The following is a 22,119-nucleotide window of genomic DNA, read 5'->3' on the forward strand; positions in this document are numbered from 1 at the left end:
AAGTATCTGATAGAGAAGTCTGCAGAATACAACAAACCATTGGCACTGATATTTGTGAAGTACGAAAAAGCATTCGATACAATAAGCTATCAGAAACTGTTAAAAGCATTGATAGAATGCCGAATAGATCATCGCTGCACTAACATAATCCAATATATCCACCGTTAAGGAGAAACCGTTTCTCCAAAGTTATTTACGGCGCTTTTAGAACATACTTCTAAGAAGGCACATCTGAACGAGCATGGTATAAACATAAAAGGAGAGACGCTCAGAAGTCATTTGAGATTTGTTGATGGCATCGTCCTTATAGACGATCATATGGATGATTCAATATTATTGTTTGAAAAATTATGAAACGCTTAAATGAAGGTCGGACTAAAGATTAATATGAACAAGACGCAAATAATGACTAATCTGGTGCTAAATCTAAATATTGCTGTTGATGGAAGGGATATTGTACAGTACAGACTGCATTGTATAAGTACTTAATATATGAAATTTGGTTGGGCAGAGATAACTAGACCCATATGCCTCAAAAGAAAAATCTTTGACTAATGTGTGTTACCTGTACTCACTTATGAAGCAGAAACATTAACACTCACAAAAAAGGTAGTGCATAAGATTCGCGTGAGTCAGAGGGATATGGGGCGCCAGATGTTGGGTGTCTCTTTGAGAGACCGAAACCCAAATAAAAAAATACGTCGTAGAACAAAAACAGCAGACGCCATCGAAAAAATCGCGTCGCTAAAATTGAATTGGACAGGACACGTCGCCAGATTATCAGACAACGGATGGATAAAACGTATTTTCAAGTGGAGACCAAGACAAGAAGCACTACGGAGCAGAGGACGCCCACTAACTAGATGGATTGACGACCTAAAGCGTGTTAGCAATAACTGAATGCAAGCCGCATAAGAAAAAAGCTTGTTCTGATCAAAAGTTCTTATTCGTGGTATCTTTTGGTATATTGTTACTCCATTTCTTGCGCGGTCGGCCGATACTTCTTCTACCCTTTGATGATTTGTCCCTTGCTATTTTAACAACTCTTGTGTCCATTGTTTTATTTTGTTTAGTGTGCACTTGGTTATATTTTGTACATTACATTTTATTCTAATCTCGTTACTCCTTATTCGGTCTTTCACCGTTTTTCCTGTAATTCTCTTAAGTATTTTAATTTCTGCTATTTCCAGCATTTGAAGAAAATCTTTATTTTGAATATTGCATCGTTTGCGTAACAGAGAATTTTATTTTCATTGTTGACCTTTCTGCATCCACTTCCTGTTTTATTCCATTGCCTGTATATTGCCTTTATAGTTTCCGTAGGTTGTCAAAAACCTCATAGAATTTCATTGTAATCATATTTGATTGAACAATACAATAAGTTTCCTTATATTGTCATTTGAGAGTAATTTCATCCACTTACTGTATATTTGATCAGGCTTACTGGCTTTATTGTTTTTGGCATTCATCCATTACTTCGTCTTTCAAAGATAGTACATGACCTTTATTAGTCGTCAACGTTATAGGTGTATACCTGTCGTTCTCGTGTAAGTTATCCCAGTAAATTTTTTTACCAATTTCTTTTTACCAATTCGCACTGTAAATGTACGACGACCCACTAAGAAATAAAATATACACATGTACGGACGCTCCTATTTTCAAAACAAGCAAGATGCAGTGTCTTTAGAATGCCACCGCAAGAAAATCAAATGAAGTCGTCGGTAAAATTCATCGGACAACTAAATTAATGAACTTTAGTGCACTGCTTAAGCAATGGATGACGGAAGAAATTTTAGATTTAATGGAAGAAAGACGTCAATATAAAAACAAAGATAATCAGATGTACAAAAAAGTGGATAAACAAATAAAATACAGAATTAAGAAAGCGAAAGAACAATGGTTAAAAGTACAATGCGCAGAAATAGAAGAATACCAGAAAAGACATGATAGTTTTAACACACATAAAAAAATTAAAGAATTAACTCACAATAGAACAAGAAAACCGGGAATACTGAAAGATGCAAATGGGAAACTTGTGTTGAATACTAACGACAAATTAAAGAGATTGACAGAATACATCAATGACCTGTTCAAGGACAATAGAACAGAACAGATGGAGATAGAAGTAGAAGAGGATATGGTTTTAAGATATTAAAAGAAGAAATTAAAATGACATTAAAAAACAGCAAAAATGGTAAAACAGTAAGTCCAGACCAGATCCCTATAGAAACCTCAAAATGCATAAATAATGAAACCTTGGACATTATAGTAGACTTATTTAACTCAGTATACAAAACAGGACCCATACCGAAACAATGATTACTCTCCACCTTTTGTGCTATCCCTAAAAATACAAACGCTATATGGAACGAATACAGAACAATATCACTAATAAGTCACATTCTCAAATTATTCCTGAAAATAATACATGGTTGTATAAATAAAAAACTGGAAATAGGAATAGATGATAGTCAGTTTGGGTTCAGAAACGGACTAGGAACCAGAGAAGCGTTATTTGCTTTTAATGTTGATTGTTGATGAATGTCGATGTGCATGTTTGTTACGTTGATTTTGAAAAGGCATTTGACAAAGACATGAAAAATTAGTCCAAATTCTAAAGACAAAAAGCATAGACCATAGGGACTTACGAATAATAACAAACCTCTACTGGAATCAAAGAGCACAAATCGTAATAAATAACGAACCCAGTCCATAAATTGAAATCAGGAGAGGAGTTAGGCAGATATGTAGTATGTCTCCATTACTATTTAATGTATAATAGTGTGACGCCATTTTTTAAGAAGCATTACTATCTCAAAGTGCAGGAATAATAATTAACGGAAGATCTATTAACAACATAAGATATGCAGGTGACACTGAAGCCAATGAACAGTTTGAATTAAGAAAATCTGCCAACAACATTCTGACCAACTTCTTTCACAAACCTTCCTATGTTCTTCCTCTAATATCGATCAAATTTACAAAGAAACGTCCACATTCTTAAAAGAACACCTGGACCTGATGGTATTAAATAGTGACAAAGGTAAAGCCACAGTCCTGATGATGAGAGATCAATATTTAAATTTGAGCCAACCAATCTTAGATGATAGTAAATACTATCAGCCACTTTAACCTACACGAACAAAATTAACATATACATCACTGAACTAAAAAACAAAAAAAATCGTTGACGAGAAACTAGCCAAATCCCTTCCTTCCAAATCCCTTCATAATACAATGGCAATGCTCCTTGGTTCTATTGTCTGCCCAAAATTTATAAACTCCAATTGAGTATGCGACCCATTTTATAGTCAATAAATGTTTCGAATACTAATCTAGCCTAATTCCTAACAGACATTCTATAGCAAGCATAAAATTATAGAAATGGCATCAATATAATTAACCTCTTTCCAGTTCAGTGATTTCATCATAATCATCAGTGACCAAGTGACCATGTCTTAGTAAGTTTTGATGTGGTGCGCTTGTTTGCAAATCTTCCATTTTCCAGCATAATCAGCTCCCTCTGGAACCATTGGAATGAAATCCAACCTCACAGTCCAGTATTATAAGAAACTTTTTCTAAAAAAGACCAAGACTTCATTGGCCCCTTTAGAACATACTAATGTTGTCTATCAGATGCTCTGTGTCTAAATATTTCTAACCAGACATTTATTTAGGCTTTCAATAGGGTCTTACACTTTCTTATCGACCAAATCCTATACTAATGCTAAATGAGCTGTGGCTGTCCACGAAATTGTTTAATTTCCGGCCATCTTAATCTAAACTGTCTCGAACGCTGTTATGATAATTGTCACGACAGCTTATGAAACGACTGTTGTGCCAGCGATTGTGCGATGTTGAAGGAAAGTAGAGAGTTACACATGACAATCAACTGTCTCGTCTGCACCAGTGATAGTAATAGTTGTCCTGTGTAAACGCCGTGTTTAAGAAAATAAATACTGGTGGCCTCAGTGCTCACGGCATTTGTAAGTACGCAGTGCAGTAAGCCGATGCCATCTTCAATAGACCTTTTCGTTGTGCCCTAATAGCGTTAATTAGACTACAAAATACTGTCGTGTTTCCCTTTGGTCCACTTGTGTTTTGCAATAAAATTTGTCATTTATTTACTTATATTACAGAAAACTTGGAGATAATAGAAAATGTTTTTAGTTATACTATAACGACGAGGATATGTCATTAAAAATAAGACGTTAATGACCATTCACAAATTCCTAATTTGGTTCCATGTAATCAGACTAAATATCCTCAAATAAAAGTTTTCATAGCATACACCTTAAAGACTGAAAATAAAATCTTAGAGTCAACTTTAAATCGCATATAATGTCTGTCGAGAGTTTAAATTATGAGGAGAGTTATTGACTTTGCAAAAATTGCTTTTGAAAATTTTCAAAACTGTTTCCGATGTAAGTACCGTCACATTAAATAGGACATTATTTATTCTGCAGTTGTGATTTCTTGCAAAGTATTATAAACTCTAACAAAAAAACTTTTTTGGTCGGCGCGTCCACCAAATTATAGGATATATAGAAAATAATTCAAGAAATATTATCGTATATTTATTTGCCATATTTATTTATTTACGTCAAATGTACGCATATTTACATTAACTATTATTTTAGTTAAAAAAATTCCCTCGTTTGTTATTAAACATTATTTTAATATAGTTTGTTATTATAGTTGTAAACTATTATTTTTAAATCGTTTTCGTAACCTGGCAACTCCGCCAAAATTATAAAACAAATAATACAGTAAGATATCTAGGTTCTGTTATCTTCAATTGATCAGTTTTTAATAATTTTAAACAGTATTGATTTAAAATTTAAGTGCAAAAACCATAATAAACGAGCCGGTTTTCTAATTAGTATTGTGATTTACTTTTTATGTATAATTAGGATTTTAATTTTGACCATATAGTTAAACGACAAATGTTTTACGGTTGTAAACTTATATTTTGTTCCCCCAATGGGGGACACTAGTGCAGGGACGTCCTCGTTGACGCAAATGTTAGTAGATAATAGTGAGGACCATTTAAAAATAACTAATAATCAAAGCATGACCATAAAAAATGTCAACAGTGTAGGTGCTGTCATGGAACCGGAAAAGAAAACCTTTAATTTACGCTCAGATAAGTATAATATTAAAAATATTTGGGTTTATGTTGAAAAAGTAAATGTTGAAAATTTAGGTAGATTACATCCGATGACTGTTGGTCACATATTATTCAAAAAATAAAAGCTTACAAATATTTTAGAAATTAAAAGCATAGGTAGAAATCGCATCAAGGTTTTGTTAAAGTCTTTACTGGAAGCAAATAATTTAGTAAATAATCAAGCATTAAAATTGGAAAATCTTAAGGCGTACATACCTAATCATTTGTTGGAAATCAAGGGTTTAGTACGGGACGTAGATACTCAGTATGACGTAAATTATTTAATAAATACTATAGAATCATCTTCTAAAGTTATTAATATATATAGAACTAAACGTAAAGTTCTTAATGATAATAAAGTTGAATTCATAGATAAAAAGACAATAATTATCACATTTGAAGGCAACGTTCTGCCAAATTATGTTTCTTTTAATAAGGTATTTTGTCCTGTTGAACAGTATATTGGAAAAGTCGTTCAGTGTTATAAATGTCTTAGATTTGGACATGTATCCAAGCAGTGTAAAAGTACACAAGCGGTGTATTCAATGTAGTGAAATTAAAGAAAAAGATCATAATTGTAATAGAGAAGTTGTATTTTGTATTCATTGTAAAAGTAGGAACCATCTGTCGATATCTAATAAATGTCCATAATATGAAAAACAGAAAAAAATAAAAAATATAATGGCTGAACATAACATATCTTTTGTAGAAGCACGTAATTACTGTGAAAAGTCTTTTTCAAATTTTGTAAGTAACAACTCCTTTGAATGTTTAGCAGAATATGAAAGGGATTTTCCTAGTTTACCTACAACTAGTAAAATTATTCCGGTATCTAAACAAGTTTCACACAAGCCAAATTCTGTTTTTACTCACACTGATTTAAATATTACGAAATCTCAAACAAATAAAAAAAGAAAAGTCAATTCACCAACTACACAGTCGTCTATTGAGAAACCAATGTTTCCTTTTGTTTTTGGACCTGATAAACCTTTACCTGTTAATCGAATTGTACCAAATTATGAAAACGTTGAAATTAAAAAAAATGTAACTGAAAGTCTTTCTACTTTTATATATCAGCTTTTACAAAGTATACAAACTTTTGATGATATACGATCTATAGATAAACAATTAATAGTCAATAATGTTGAACAGGTATTGGAGGGTACTCTGATTAATACTAAATAAAAAAATGTCTTCTCAACCTAAGTTAAAAATAATGCAGTGGAATGCTCGTTCTGCTGTCTCAAATAAAAATAGTATGATGCGTTATTTAGTAACTAACAAAATAGACATAGCTCTTATTAGTGAAACATGGTTTAAAAAAAATGTATTATATGATTTTAATGGGTATAATCTTGTTCGTAATGATAGGTTGGATGGTTATGGTGGAGTTGCTATACTGAATGAAATACAGTTATGTGCTATAAAAATTAAATATGGAAATAGTCAAATTAGTTTTATGTCACTATATAGAGCCCCGAAAATAAGATGCACAATAAATGATTGGATCAATATATTTTCCCAGTTACAAAAACCAATTATAATAGGAGGTGATTTTAATGCCCATCATACTATTTGGGGTTCAAGTACAAATGATGGAATCGGAATACAGCTGATTAAAATGGCAGATGATCTTGAATTTACAGTTTTAAATAATGGACAACCAACAATACTAACTCAACCTAACCAGAATTACTCAATCATTGATGTAACTTTCTGCAGTCCGGATCTTGTTAGTAAGACTGAATGGTCTATCTCTTCAGACACGCTAGGATCAAATCATTTTGTTATACAGTTGGAAATTTGCATTAAAGCCGAAACAGAAAAAATATTACCAAAAAATAAATGGAACATCAAAAAAGCTAATTGGCCTTATATACTTCTTTAGTACAAAACTTTTTTAACCAAAATACTGAAATTCCAAATAACACATCAAGCAAATATGAACATTTAATTAATAGTATAAATTATGCTGCTCACATTGCAATACCACAATATAAACCTTTTAAGCCAAAAACTCGAAACTTGCCACCTTGGTGGAATTCTGAATGTGACACTATTATTAAAAACCGGCAATATTCACTCATGAATTATAAGAATGAACGTAATTTTGAGAACTATATAAAATGCCAATCAAACATGGCAAGTACAAAAAAACAACTAAAAAGTATTGCGAAACAAAGCTGGGTCAATTGGGTTTCTTCACTTAATAAATCAATACCATCATCAGTACTTTGGACTCAAGCTAGAAAGTTATACAGAAAATCACCAACAAAATGAAATCTTTTGAAAATATTTGGATAGAACAGTTTTTTGATATAATTGCTCCTCCAACAGTGATATCTATGCCTAATAAACCTAAGAAAATAGTAACCGACAAAAACCACTTTTTACTTCAACCGATTAGACAGACAGAACTAAGCTATGTTTTAAATAATCGTTCTAGCACAAGTCCTGGTTATGACCACATTAAGTATCCTATGCTTGATCTGCTTCCTCCAATCGCTAAAGATCTTTTATTGGAAATATTTAACGAATTTATGTCTGCAAGTAAGGATGAATTTAAAGAAGTTATTGTAATCCCAATTTTAAAGCCAATGAAGGATCCGAATCTGGCAAAATCATACAGACCAATTTCACTTATGTCTTGTGTTCTCAAAGTATTAGAAAGGATACTAAAAGTAAGGCTTGAATGGTGGTTAAGTGAGAAAAAACTACTTCCAAATTCTCAGTTCGGTTACAGACAAGGATGTGGTACTTTGGATGCACTCGCTACCGTAGTAACTCACATTCAAAATGCATATTCTCGCAATACGTATGTTCCACTATTATGTTTGTATATTAAAGGTGCATATGACAGTGTTAATTTAGATATGCTAAAAGAAAAAATGATTCAACAATTCCAAATACCTTTCCTGCTTGCCCAAAATATTGTCAATTTCTACTTAAACAGGAAAATATATATTAGGATGGAAAACAATCAACTCATTGGACCACGTTTTAATAGTTCGGGTCTTCCACAGGGCTCAGTTTTAAGTCCACTTCTATTTAATCTTTACACAGCCGATTTTCATAATATTAGTATCGAAAAAATTTCAGTTAATACAATACAATATGCAGATGACTTCTGTATCTATACTGAATCTAAAAAATACAATGACGGCTTAAACACATTGGAATGTGTTCATGAACATTGCTGTAGGTGGTTTAGAAAAAATGGTTTTGAGTTGACAAACAACAAGTCTAACATTTGTATATTCACTAGACATAACTTGCCTCACAGAGAGCAAATAATATTAAATGATAATTATTTTCCCCTCTGTAAGTCGATAAAATATTTGGGTATGATTTTGGATACAAAACTGACCTGGAAACTGCATGTTGATTTTATGCTTGATAGGTGTAATAAAGCACTAAACTTCCTCAAATCAATTACAAAAACTTGGTGGGGTGCTGATGTTGAAACATGTCTTCTATTTTATCGTTCTTATATCAGGTCCATTATAGATTATGGCTCTGTACTTTACGGATCCGCTAGTAACAATACTTTAGGCCGTATAGATGTTTTTATAAACACAGTTTTGCGGTGTTGCATAGGTGCTATGAGATCTACCCCTATTGAACCACTTTATGTTGAGACAATGGAACCGCCCAGTAAATTTAGAAGATAATATCTCAGTCAAAACTTTCTCCTTAAAATTCGTTGTTACAACACTTGTTTATATAAAGATATTAGTAGTTTAAACTATTTCGACTTAACAAATAAATATTGGACTCACAAGAATTCTCCACCCTTATGCGAAGCATTTCGAAATACTGCAAATAAAGATACTGAACTTACAGTTGCAAATAAAGTGGTACATTTTAAAGATTTCTTTGAGTTACTGGATCAAGTACATATAATACAACCTATTTATCATGAGAACCCTTTAATAAGTCGTATTGTTTTAAACAACTATCTAACAAATTGGCCAAACCTGTTTGTATTTATACAGACGCATCTAAAAGTTCAAAGGGTACTGGTTGTGCCTTTTATATTCCAGATAAATTTATAGAAAAAATGTTTAAGCTGCCCACAAATTTCTCTATTTTTAGTGCCGAGGCTGCGGCCATATATGAAGCTTTAATTTATTTTAAATTTGCATCCTATAGTTCAGCAGTAATTTTATCTGATTCATTATCTGTACTTACAGCTATTCAAAAACCGCAACTACCATGTAGTACTTCTAATCCATACATTTTTTTAATTAAAAAATGCTTATTTGAAATTAATAAATACACCCAAAAAATACAATTGATGTGGATCAAAGCACATTCAGGACTTACATATAATGAACACGTAGACCAGTTAGCTAAAAATTCCATCATTCATGGAACACCAACCAACTATCATCCTTGCATTATAGATGCTTTTGCTTGTTCAAGAACTGAACAAATGAACAACTGGAAAGCACACTAGGAAAAGTACTGTAGTATTTCAACAACACAATATAGTTTGATACAACCAAATATTCCAAAAAAACCTTGGTATAACAATTTCATCCTCCCTCGCAAATATATAACTACCATCAGTAGACTTAGATTTGGTCATGCATGTTATCCTGCACATTTATTTAAAATAAATATATTAGATTCCGATATTTGTCAAGAATGTCACATTAAAAGTGACTTAAACCACATATTTTTTGAATGTCAAAAGTATAAACAACACACCAACAACCTTATTAAAAGAATGATGGACAAGAACATCCCACTTCCTGTTAATATTCTCTTTCTACTATTACTTAATGAAAAGAAAATGTTTGACTGCTTGGTAAACTTTTTGTCTGAGAGTAAAGTATGCCTGTAATTAGATTTGTAACCTATGTTTGAAAAAAAAATAAAAAAAAAGATTAAAAAAAAAGGAATATAAAAAAATAGATTAAAAAAATAAATAAAAAAAAAGGATTATAAAAAAAACATTAAAAAAAATTTAAAAAAAAGAAAAAAATAAAAAAAAAATAAAAATATAGTAAAACAATCACTAAGAGGATCTAAACCTCCGAGGTGTTGAATCGGGTTTATGTTCTAACGTAGTGATTAAAAAAATATATATATTACCATAGTTGTATTTATTAACATAGTAGGTAGATATTTTTATTTGTAAGATGTATACACTATGTATTTCACGTCTGTCAATAACTGAATTATAATAAAGGTATAATATAGTATTTATTAACATAGTATGTACATTAGCTAAGTACGGAATAATTACTAAATATCTTCAATTGATCAAATTTTGTAAAAGTTAGGTTAAGATATCAGTATGTAAAAATAAATAAGAGAAAATTTTAATTTTAAATAAATGGTAACAAAATAAAACAGTATAATTATTTTTAGTTCATAAACTTATAAAAAGATAATAGTTGTACAGCCTTAGCTAATAATTAAACAGAACATAAATATTATACATTTAATTGATTGTATAAAAGAAGCTCTTTTTACAAAGGGGAAAAAATTTCACCTTCCAATGAGAGTATCACTATTTGCCTTTTCAGATGGTGATAATACTAGTATATGCAATAAAACTTAATGCGGATTTTTTATAATAATGCCAATCTTGGGTTAATAAATTATGGATTATGGTCAATTATTATCTGAGATCCATTTGCTTCTATATTGTTGTGAATTTATTAATTGTTATGTCTTTAATTTATAATGTCTTTACTAATTTATTATATTGTTCCTACTTTAATTTATTAAAAGGCACGATAATTTATATAAGTTTATTTCTCACTAAATAATACACATAATTTATTTAGGCGAGCGTAACATAAATATCGCGAGCGCGAATCTTCTTTATTAACTGGCCCTCCATATAAAAATGTTGTATTTATATACGAAATCCTGATATACTAGAACAGCATCGAAAGATCGAGAAGCTTAGCCGGCTCATTCACCATAATTTTGGTTCTAGACTTCCACCGAAATTTCTACAATAAAACAGAATAATTAGTCATAAAAGTTAGGCCAGTATATTTATCGTAACATTGCCCCCCTCTTAAAAGATGGTTCCTCCTGGAACCTTGTCGGGACTGGAACCGGAACTGTATGCTGGTATCGGCAACTGGACCCTCTTTTACAACTTCCAGTTGTATAAAAATGACAAGGGACGGTTTTCTCTCCGCACCAGTAACTATGCGGATTGCAACAGACTAACACCTGGACTTCGGTGTCTTTAAAGATCTCCTCCACCATATTTCGGATAACCCTCCAATCTAATTGGCGGCACTCCAACTTTGGCATGGCTAACTTTTGCACGTCGGACTCTAGTACGTGCCCTCTCAATTGAAGTAAGGCTTCCCATACATCTCGGTAGGTAGGTTGGTCACGGGCAGTGTCTTTTGTTACCAGGTAGAAAAGGTAACGTGATGCATCTTGGAGTTTCAAGGTTTTACCGGGAGCTGGCACTTGGCATTGAAGTTCTGCAACTCGACCAAACTTCCTTCGAAAGACGGATGCCAACCCTGGTGCGTCTTTGATACTGGCCGGGATGGTAAGGGCCAGCGAGTAGTCATCGGGGAGAGAGAGTAGATCTTGCTTTTCTTCAGTGGTAACACCATGTCTCGCTTTACCGGTACCTCCATAGGCACCCATGAATTCCTCAAACGTGAGGTCAGACACATCTTGGACTTGGTTTACTTCCACTTCTTCATCTACGTCGTGGTCACCTTCGAAAGATGCCAACCGGTTATGGTGTACTATCATCGGCTTTCCCCTCGGAATCTTGCTTATTCGGTAGATGACATCGTTGATCTTCTCCATAATGAGGTATGGACCTTCCCAAAACTGCTGCAATTTGGGAGAACAACCTTTTCGCTTCTTGGGATTATACAGCCATACTTTGTCGTTCTTCTTAAAGCAACCCTTTTCGGCTTGTGTATCGTACCGTTTCTTCATTCGGTCGCTAGCGATCTGAAGGTGGGAACGGACCAACTCATGTACATCGTCCATTCTTCTTCGTAATTCGATCACATAATCTTCACCTGCTACATCTTCTCCAGGTCGACACCCAAACTCTAGATCACAAGGTAGTCGCATTTCGCGTCCGAATAGGACTTTCGCTGGTGTCTGGCCTGTTGATTCGTTAACAGCAGATCTGTAGGCCATTGTGAAGAACGGAAGGTATTGGTCCCAGTCTCGCTGATGATCGGACACCATCTTTGTCAAATATTTGCCAACTGTCCTATTCATCCGTTCTACCATACCATCAGATTGCGGATGATATGCTGTAGTTCTTGTTTTCTTCATGCCTAGTCTATCACATATTCCTTGGAATAGATCGCTTTCGAAGTTCCTGCCTTGGTCACTATGGATCTCCAAAGGCACTCCAAATCGGCTGATATATTCTTGGATCAACTTATCTGCAACGGTGGCGGCCTTCTGGTCTGGAAGTGCGTAAATCTCGACCCACTTAGTGAAGTAATCCATTACTACCAGCATGTACTTGCCTCCATTTTCACTTTCTGGAAATGGCCCAGCGATGTCCAAAGCTATTCTTTCAAACGGGCTTCCAACATTATATTGTCTCATAGGAGCTCTCCTTTTTCGGTAAGGCCCGTTACTCGTGGCACAAATAGTACATTTCTTACACCAGTCTTTTACATCGTCGGAACTGTTCATCCAATAAAACCGTTCCCGAATTCGCTGAAGGGTTTTCCTTACACCAAAATGCCCTCCCGATGGACTGTCGTGTAACTGACGAAGTACTTCGGCTATTCTGCTCTTTGGGATCACCAACTGTCTTCTCTTCTCTGAACCGTCATCATTTTCCAGGACTCGTTTGAGCAAGCCATCTTCGATGATAAATGAGTCCCACTGGGCCCAATACGTCTTAACTACTGAGCATAGGTTTGATATTTCCTGCCAAGGTGGTCGACGGTTTTCCTCTTTCCATTTTCGGATTTTCTGTATAACTGGATCTCTCTCTTGTTCTTCCCTTATCTTAGTAGGCGTCCAGTCGTCGTTGACAATCGTCGTTCTTAGCACTGCTGCTTCCTTGGATTCCGTTTTGTTGCAGTGGGAACACTCTGCGGAGCATGGCCTTCTGGAAAGAGAATCAGCATTTCTGTGGCTAACTCCGGCTCGGTGCTCAATCTTAAAATCGTATTCTTGGAGTCGTTCGATCCACCTGGCTATCTGACCCTCTGGATTCTTAAACTGCATCAACCACTTAAGGGCGGCATGGTCGGTTCGGATTAAAAACTTCCTTCCATAGAGGTATTGATAGAAGTGCTCTACTGATTTAACTACTGCTAGAAGTTCTCTTCTCGTGACGCAATAATTCCGCTCAGGTTTTGAAAGAACTTTACTAAAATATCCGAGGACTCGTTCCTGCCCTCCTTGAATCTGAGACAGCACTCCTCCAATTCCCACATTACTTGCATCCGTATCTAAGATGAACTCTCCTTCTGGCAGTGGATACCCCAAAATTGGTGCTGTTATTAAATGCTTTTTCAACGTTTCAAAGGCATTTTGGCAGTCTATATCCCAGCGGTATTCTCTTGCTTCCTCTGTAAGTCGCGTTAATGGCTTAGCGATATCTGCAAACTTCTTAATAAACCTCCGGTAGTAAGTACATAGTCCAAGAAAACTTCTCACTTGATGTTTGTCAGTTGGTTTTGGCCATTCCTTAATGGAATCGATTTTTCCCTTATCCACGGCCACTCCTTCTTTACTGACTATATGACCCAGATAATTGACTTTACCTTGAAATAGCTGGCACTTCTTGGGGTTTAACATCAATTGGGCAGCTTTAAGTCGATTAAAAACGTTTTCTAAATTCTTCAGATGTTCTTCGAATGTCTCCCCCAAGACGATTATGTCATCCAAATAAACCAGGCATGTTTTCCAAGATAACCCTCTCAACACATTTTCCATAAGCCTCTCAAATGTCGCAGGAGCATTACAGAGTCCAAATGGCATAACGTTGAATTGCCACAATCCAGATCCTGTGGTGAAGGCTGTCTTTTCTTTATCTACTGGGTCCATTTCTACCTGCCAGTATCCAGACTTCAAATCCAAAGTAGAAAACAATTTACTTCCAGCCAATGTGTCCAATGTGTCATCGATCCGAGGCAGAGGATAACTATCTTTCTTGGTAACGTTGTTCAGCAAACGGTAATCCACACAGAACCTCGTCGTTCCGTCTTTCTTCTTAACCAGGACCACCGGAGAGACCCATGGGCTCGTAGAAGGTTCTATCACCCCGTTTTTCTTCATTTCCTGAACAATCGTTTCAGCTTCCTCTCTCTTCGCCTGTGGTAATCGTCGAGCTGTTTGACGAATTGGCTTAGCATTACCAGTATCAATTTTATGCTTAACAACGGTAGTTCTTCCCGTCTTTCCTCCTTTCGGTACGAAAATATCACGATACTGCCGAAGAAATTCCCTTAATTTCCTTTTCTCCATCTGATTTAGAGACTGTCCTGCAACTGCAACCATTTGGTCGAATTTGTCGTTGGAATTATCAGATGTTGTCGCCTGACGGATTATGGATGTCACAGGTACACAAGTTCCTACCTTTGTCTCTTTCTTGATGGTCACTGGGTAGTCGTTGACATTGATAAGTCTCACAGGAATTTCTTTGGCCGAAGTCACCAATTCCTTTCCAATTATGATTCCACGGCCAACCTCATCGTCGTGGTTCCAAGGCTCCATCATAACAGGTGTCCCTTCGTCTACAATTCCCTGTAGTCGCGCTACTATGATTGTTTCGCTTCTCGCAGGCACGACTGTATCTTCTGTAATGGCTGCTTGCACAGTGTTGTCATTATGTGGATGGAGAAATACCTCTTCGTTGCCAACTTTGATTACCTTATTCTTAAAATCCAATTGGAATCCATGCATATTCATTACGTCCATTCCTAATATAACATCCTCTTCGATGTCAGCAACTATAACAGTATGGACGAACTTTTCTGCTCCAATTCCCAATTGTACCTGGATTTCTCCATGAATGTTAGCATTTTCACCTGTAGCGGTCCGAAGTCGCAACCTCGTTGGTAACAGTTTCTTTCGGCTGTTTATAACTGTCGGGCGTATAATGGTTCTGGTCGCTCCGGTATCCACCAACAACGTATGCTTTTTACCATTTATGTCTCCATCTACATATACACTATCTTCACGACATTTCAAAGAAGCTATTAGTATGAGAGGGTCTTTGGAAAAGTTCTGGGTCGAAGCTGCCCCCCTAAGGCTGACCCGTTCTAGTTTTCCTGATGGTGAGTTTCTTGATTTGCGTCGTACCTAGGGTGCTTACAGGAGCTTCGCACGTGTCCTATTTCACCACAATTCCAGCATCTGATGGTCTTCGTTTTCTTATATGTCATGCTTTTCATCATATTAACGAGCTGGTCAAGTTTATCTTCATCTCCTTCCTCTTTTACAGTCCTAACTTTACTGTACCCACCAGAGGCCTGCGTAGCTGACTCGTATTCGAGGGCGGCGGATAAGACATCAACCAGCGTCTTGTGACGAGCTAATCGTAGTGTTCTCTGCATTTCATGATCACGAAGACCATCAATAAACGTTTGAACGGCCAATTTTTCCATCATGTCTTCGGGAGCTGTTGGATAAGCATATCGTACTAATCTGGCAATATCTACCTCATATTCTTGAAGAGCCTCATCTTTCTTCTGTCTACGATTTTTAAGCTGCGACTGATATACATGCTCCAAATGTTCGTGGCCATATCGCATATTTAACCTCTTCTTCAGTTGTTCGAAATCATCGGTCTCCTCTACTGCTATGGTCTGAAGCACATCTAAGGCATCTCCTCGAAGAGCGATAGTCAGGTTTACCGCCTTTTCTTTTTCAGACCATCCATTTGCTCTTGCGGCTGATTCGAACTGTTTCATGTAGTTGTTCCATGATGATTTTCCGTCGAAAGTTGGGACTTTAACATGAATAGAACCTCCACTTCCTTCAAATTTCGGCCGTGTCTCCAACTTACATTTCGTCTCGTCTTCTTTTATCTCCACTGTAATTGGATTGTTTCCTCTCTCTGCTGTCCCGGTTTCCTCCATCTTCTTTTCCATCTCTTTCCATATCTTTTCTTCGAAGGCCAACATATCGGCAGCAACTTGGTTTTTTAACGAAGATATTCTATCGTCCAGGGCAGACATCTCAGAAGTGACTTTAGAGATTTCCGAAGAGATGTTAGCAGAGACTTTGCTTTCCAGAGAAGAAATCTCGTTAGAAACTTTGCTTTCTAAAGAAGCGATGTCGCCGGATACTTTGGCTACATCAGAAGAAACTTTCGAAATATCGTCAGAAACTTTGTTCTCCAATTTCGAAATCGACGAGATGACAGCATCATGTTTGTCTTCAAATATATAAGTCTCTGGATCTAGTCCTTCTTCTAGCAAAGCGTTCTTTAGTCGTTGGACTAACTCAGCCTTTTTTCCGGTGGAAGATAATTCTCTGTCTTCAAGATGTCTTCTTAAATTAGTCACTGTCAGCTCATAAATCGTAGCCATTTTCACAATTTATTTTATATTCACTTGTATTATTATTATAAGTCTAATTTATGTTCGATCTCACTCTGACACCATTTGTTGTGAATTTATTAATTGTTATGTCTTTAATTTATAATGTCTTTACTAATTTATTATATTGTTCCTACTTTAATTTATTAAAAGGCACGATAATTTATATAAGTTTATTTCTCACTAAATAATACACATAATTTATTTAGGCGAGCGTAACATAAATATCGCGAGCGCGAATCTTCTTTATTAACTGGCCCTCCATATAAAAATGTTGTATTTATATACGAAATCCTGATATACTAGAACAGCATCGAAAGATCGAGAAGCTTAGCCGGCTCATTCACCATAATTTTGGTTCTAGACTTCCACCGAAATTTCTACAATAAAACAGAATAATTAGTCATAAAAGTTAGGCCAGTATATTTATCGTAACAATATAATTGATTGATTTATTGATTGTGCAACAGCAAATATTAACATACTCTCATAAATTCCTTGCAGGAATAAATTCAGGAATAGCAAACCCGGGAAATATTGTGGGTTTTCCTATTCCTCCATCGGGAACCTCCAAAGGTCACAGATAAAAAAACGCCCTCATATATGGGTCATATTCCTGAGGAACTGACTGAGATATTTACTGTGTTCTTAAATCGTATTAGAATTATTATTAATTTCGCGTCAGTTGCAGTTTTGGTTACAAGGTGTTCAAAAGACGATGAAATTGACAGTTATGCGTAGTAAGCGTTAGAGGATTACCGTGGCAAAGTAGTGATCAAGATATAGTAAATTTCTTTAGATGAAATGGCGGTGTAGCTTTGTATTTGTCAGGACAAGAACCACGAAACGGTGAAGCTTTAGTGAGATTTGTTAGCCAAGAAAACAGAGATATGGCATTGTAGAGATATAAACACCACATTGGTACTCGATCGATAGAACTGTATAGGGCTACTGGAAATGATTTTCTTGCCATTGCGGTTGGTTCTAGCTGTGAGACGCAGGCGTTTCTTTCGAAAGGGGCTGCGGTTATCATTCCGATAAGAGAATTATACTACAGATTGTACGGCAAAACAAGCATTGGACATTTTCGCCAGTGGTGAAAACTCGTGTACGGGTTTTGGATGGAGTGGATAGAGTTCGTACTATTCGCAACCGAATCGGATTTCCCCTAAGCTCTCTCCAAACAAGAAGGTCTCTGGTCAATTTGGGGTAATTTCTCCCAAATTGACCAGAATTTTTGCCCAATACTTACCAAATGTAAAAATTGCTTATAAAAGCACTCTAGTTTTGTTATTTTTGTACAAGTCAATAAAACTCAGATAAAAATGATGTTGTATACAAACTTAGTTGTTTAGGCTGTATATAGGTTACACCTCCCAAAAAATTTCCAGCCGCTTGACTCTTCACAAGGTTACACTCTGATAGATATTCCCTAGCCACACATGCTAACATAAGAGGACAACTCTTTTGATATTTCGAATCCTATCCACAGGGAGTATAATTACTCAAAAATATCGTTTGTTGCCATGGCATTCATTTTTCAAGAGAAAGAAACCATTAATAAAAAGACAGATATCAACAATTTGAGCAACTTAGACCCAATATTGTTAACTTTAGATGATTACAAATCTATTACTGAAGACAATTTATCGTCAACAGTATAGTTCCATTATATAAGTTATATATAATATCTCTCCTACTTCATAAAATAATTTCTTTGCCTCTTCTTTTTCAGAAAATCCAGCTCTTACCACGTTTACTACCTACTTTACGTATGTTATAATTCTAAGACTAGCACCCAACGTTCTGTCGTTTCAAGTTAGTAATTATGAATTCACAATCAATTGTTTTGTTTCTAATTAATTATAGTATAACCTAGATTTACTATAATATGACTATAATTTATAATATTTTAATATTTACTATAATTTTCTGTACTGATTTGACAACACAATTTTACTTGAATGTTACAAATGTCTGTAAAAGTTTCTTAAATGCGCGTATTGTGTAAAAAATTTTTTAAAACATTTTTTTTTTGGATAGATGTCGATATTATATATAGAAGCCAGAGTTGCATATTTCATTTTCTTAACATCTTGAAAACTAACCTCAATTAGTGTAAGATACAAAATAATTTTTTGTTATGTAACTTGTACTAATCTTATTTATTGTAGCGCCATGATGATGCAAATCAAGATTTGCTTAGTTAACTAAAAAGAGAACTTCTTTTTCCTGTCTTCCGCTACATACTTAAATATTTGTGTTTATATATAAATGTAGATATATACATATATAGATATATATATATATATATATATATATATATATATATATATATATATATATATATATATTATGAATCATTTGAAATACTGTACACACAAGAGAGCGGCGCCAACACAAACAAAAATCAAAGTAGGAGGACTAAATACGGAATCCACGGAATACTTATAGGTACAGGAAAAAAATATCAGAGAAGATCGCTGGGAATAAAATATTAAGAAACGATAACATCGAGGAAAGCTGGGAAAACCTCAAAAATAATATAATTAATGCAGCAACAGAATTAATTGGACAGAAAGAAGAGAGAATAAAGAGTTCAGAGATGAAGTGAAGACAAAATATAAAGAGACAAGGTATAACCATGTTAAACGAATTAGAAATAAAACAAATACTTTAGTTAGACAAATAAAAGCGGAACACTGATAGACCTTCTCAAAACAGATGAAACACGACTTCTACGGAACACAAAAAGAAATATGGACAATGATCAGACGACAAAGAAAAGAGATGGACAAACTAATAAAAACGAAACACATTCAGAAGGAAACATTTGTAGGCTACTTTCGATCCCTATTTGCTAAAGCTGACGATAATGAACCACCAACACCAGAAGTGACGACAAACGAAGAAATAAATATGGAGAAAATTGAAGAAATATGAAGAATTACTTCAAGTTATACTGGAAGAAAAAGTACAGGGCAAAAGATCAGTAGGAAGACGCCAGAGCTCGTGGCTGAAAGAACTAAGGAGATGGTTCGACCGCTCATCCGCAGAAATTTTTTGCGCAGCAGTTTCCAAAACTACAATTGCTATTTGGATCGCCAGCCTTCGAAAGGAGACGGCGCCATGAGAAGAAGATGGGTCTTAAGAAGGCATTTGACCAGATTAAATTAAAGGATGTTATCCACTCATTGTACACAAGGGAGATACCTCTAGGAATAATCAAAACGATGGAAAATATCTACCAAAACAACACAATAAAAGTAAAAGTAGAAAAAGAATTAACCGACTCTATTGAAGCAGGCAATGGGATAAGAAAGGGAGATTCCCTGAGCCCTCTATTGTTAAACCTGATTATGGATAAAAAATAAAAAAAATAAGAACTAAAAAAAGATACCAAATGAGAGAAAAACAACTTAAAATAATCTGCTATTAAGACGACCCAATACTACTTTCTCAAAGTAAAGATAATTTACAACGTATGCTGCACCAATTTAATATATACGCCAGAAAATTTAACATGTGAATTTGCCCAATAAGACAAAATACATGGTTATAACAGCAAATTTACTAAGATGTAAATTGGAGCTGAAAGGTCAGATAATAGAACAAGTGATGGAGTTTAAATATCCAGGCATCACATTATCTAGCTACGAAAAGCACGAAACAGAAGTGGAAGATCAAGTAAATAGAGCAAACAGAGCCGCAGGTTGCCTGAATGAAACAGTATGGAGAAATACAAATATCGGGAAAGAAATGAAAGGCAGAATTTACAAAACATAATGACATGCGCGGCAGAAATACGACCTGACACAGATAGGACAAAAAGGATGTTAGAAACGGCAAAGATGACAACACAAAATAATGGTAAGACACTATGGGACAGATCTACAAGTACAGTTATACGACGTAGATGCAAGATGGAGAACATCAAGAACTGGATAACAAATAGAAGAGTAGAATAGAACGATCATATAAGCCGAATGACAACAAATAGAGTAGTAAAGACGGCAAGAGACGGTTCTCCAATAGGAAGACGATCAGTAGGAAGACCACGAAAACGATGGACTGACAACTTACTGGAGGAAAATTCTTTTTTGCAATTTTATTATTTATTAAGATACAGGGTGTTAAATCGCACATTAGTTCATAATAAAATTGGTCATATCTCATAAAAAACTCAGTGTAAGTTAACGTGATCTTATATTGTAAGAATTTTATCGAAAAAGTTATTCTATCGAAATGCTTAATATTATATAGTGCATTCTATTTAAAATAAGAAAGATGTAGTTAACTTCAGGTATAACCGGAAGTTGTAGTAGGTTTTAAGTATTTTAAATTAATTATTCATATCTAAAATTGCCTCACACTAAACTTAAAAATATTAATTATGTCAAGTTTCTCTAAAACGTCTAATTAAACTCCCAAAGAATCACTCTATATATATGGTAGTTCATGCCAAAATAGACATAGGTTAATCGCAGATAGGACATACCTAGCCGATTTAACCCATGACAATGGGCCAAAAACTAATAAATATAATTATAAACTTAAGATTAGGAAGAAACAAAGAAATACTCTTTTAGAAGTAGATGTAATTACTCCAGAAAAATTATATATTTAAGATAATATGTGAAAGGTTTAAACATATAGATGTTACATTCTTGACTTTATATTGAATTATATTTATTATATTTGGGCAACAATTTAAAAAATTTATTTTGCAAAAATTCCAATTAAAATTAAACATTATAAATTGAAAGAAATTTAATTTTAAGTAAACTGCGATTTATCGTAATTTGTTTACTGTGTTTTGATAATTTTTTTCTAAATTTTAATAGGCAAAAGATTAATAAGATAATATTAAAAATGTTTCAGCAAACTAAAAATGCGTCTAAGGAGTATTTAACCTTATTATGTACATTTTTGTGATTTTTTAAAATAATTTGCATACAAAATAAGCGAATACAATATTGTGTAGAAAGATCATGCAACAAACTAGGTGGATTACCCCAAAATCCGGTTTAGGAAGGTTTCAAAGTTTAGAGTCAACCCGCGACTTCGCCAGTATTTGAATGTGTCGATGGAAGACAACCTTTGACGAGGTGAACTCGCTGGTGAATGATTATTCGAAATCCGCAGGAGTTTTAAAAACGCATGTATACTCTTTTCGGATGCCATAAGCGCCTGCTTATTAACTCGCACGCAATCTATCCAACACGGTGGTTGCCATTTGTAGGTAATTTAATGCCAAATTATGTTGCACATTTGGTCTTATGATTACAGAGTGAATAACCTTAACAGATGTAACTAAAAAATACCGAAAATAATTATACTGCTTAGACAATTAATAATATTTGTATGTTACAAATACATTTATGATTTCTACTAAATTTGAAATCATGCTGGAAGCTCTAA

General features: G+C 34.6%; 1 protein-coding gene across 2 annotated transcripts in view; it reads right to left on the reverse strand.

Annotated features, from left to right (window-relative positions):
• Positions 1-21,817, reverse strand: part of LOC140440203 (uncharacterized) — a 54,483-nt gene extending 32,666 nt beyond the window's left edge. For both annotated transcript variants that reach the window (XM_072530555.1, XM_072530547.1), the window contains exon 1: positions 21,713-21,817. The gene's annotated coding sequence lies outside the window, so the exon portion shown is untranslated. The remainder of the gene's footprint in view (positions 1-21,712) is intronic.
• Between the last annotated feature and the right edge of the window lie 302 nt (positions 21,818-22,119).

This window comes from Diabrotica undecimpunctata, chromosome 1 (assembly GCF_040954645.1).
Source record: "Diabrotica undecimpunctata isolate CICGRU chromosome 1, icDiaUnde3, whole genome shotgun sequence".
In the NCBI taxonomy this organism is placed as follows: domain Eukaryota; kingdom Metazoa; phylum Arthropoda; class Insecta; order Coleoptera; family Chrysomelidae; genus Diabrotica; species Diabrotica undecimpunctata.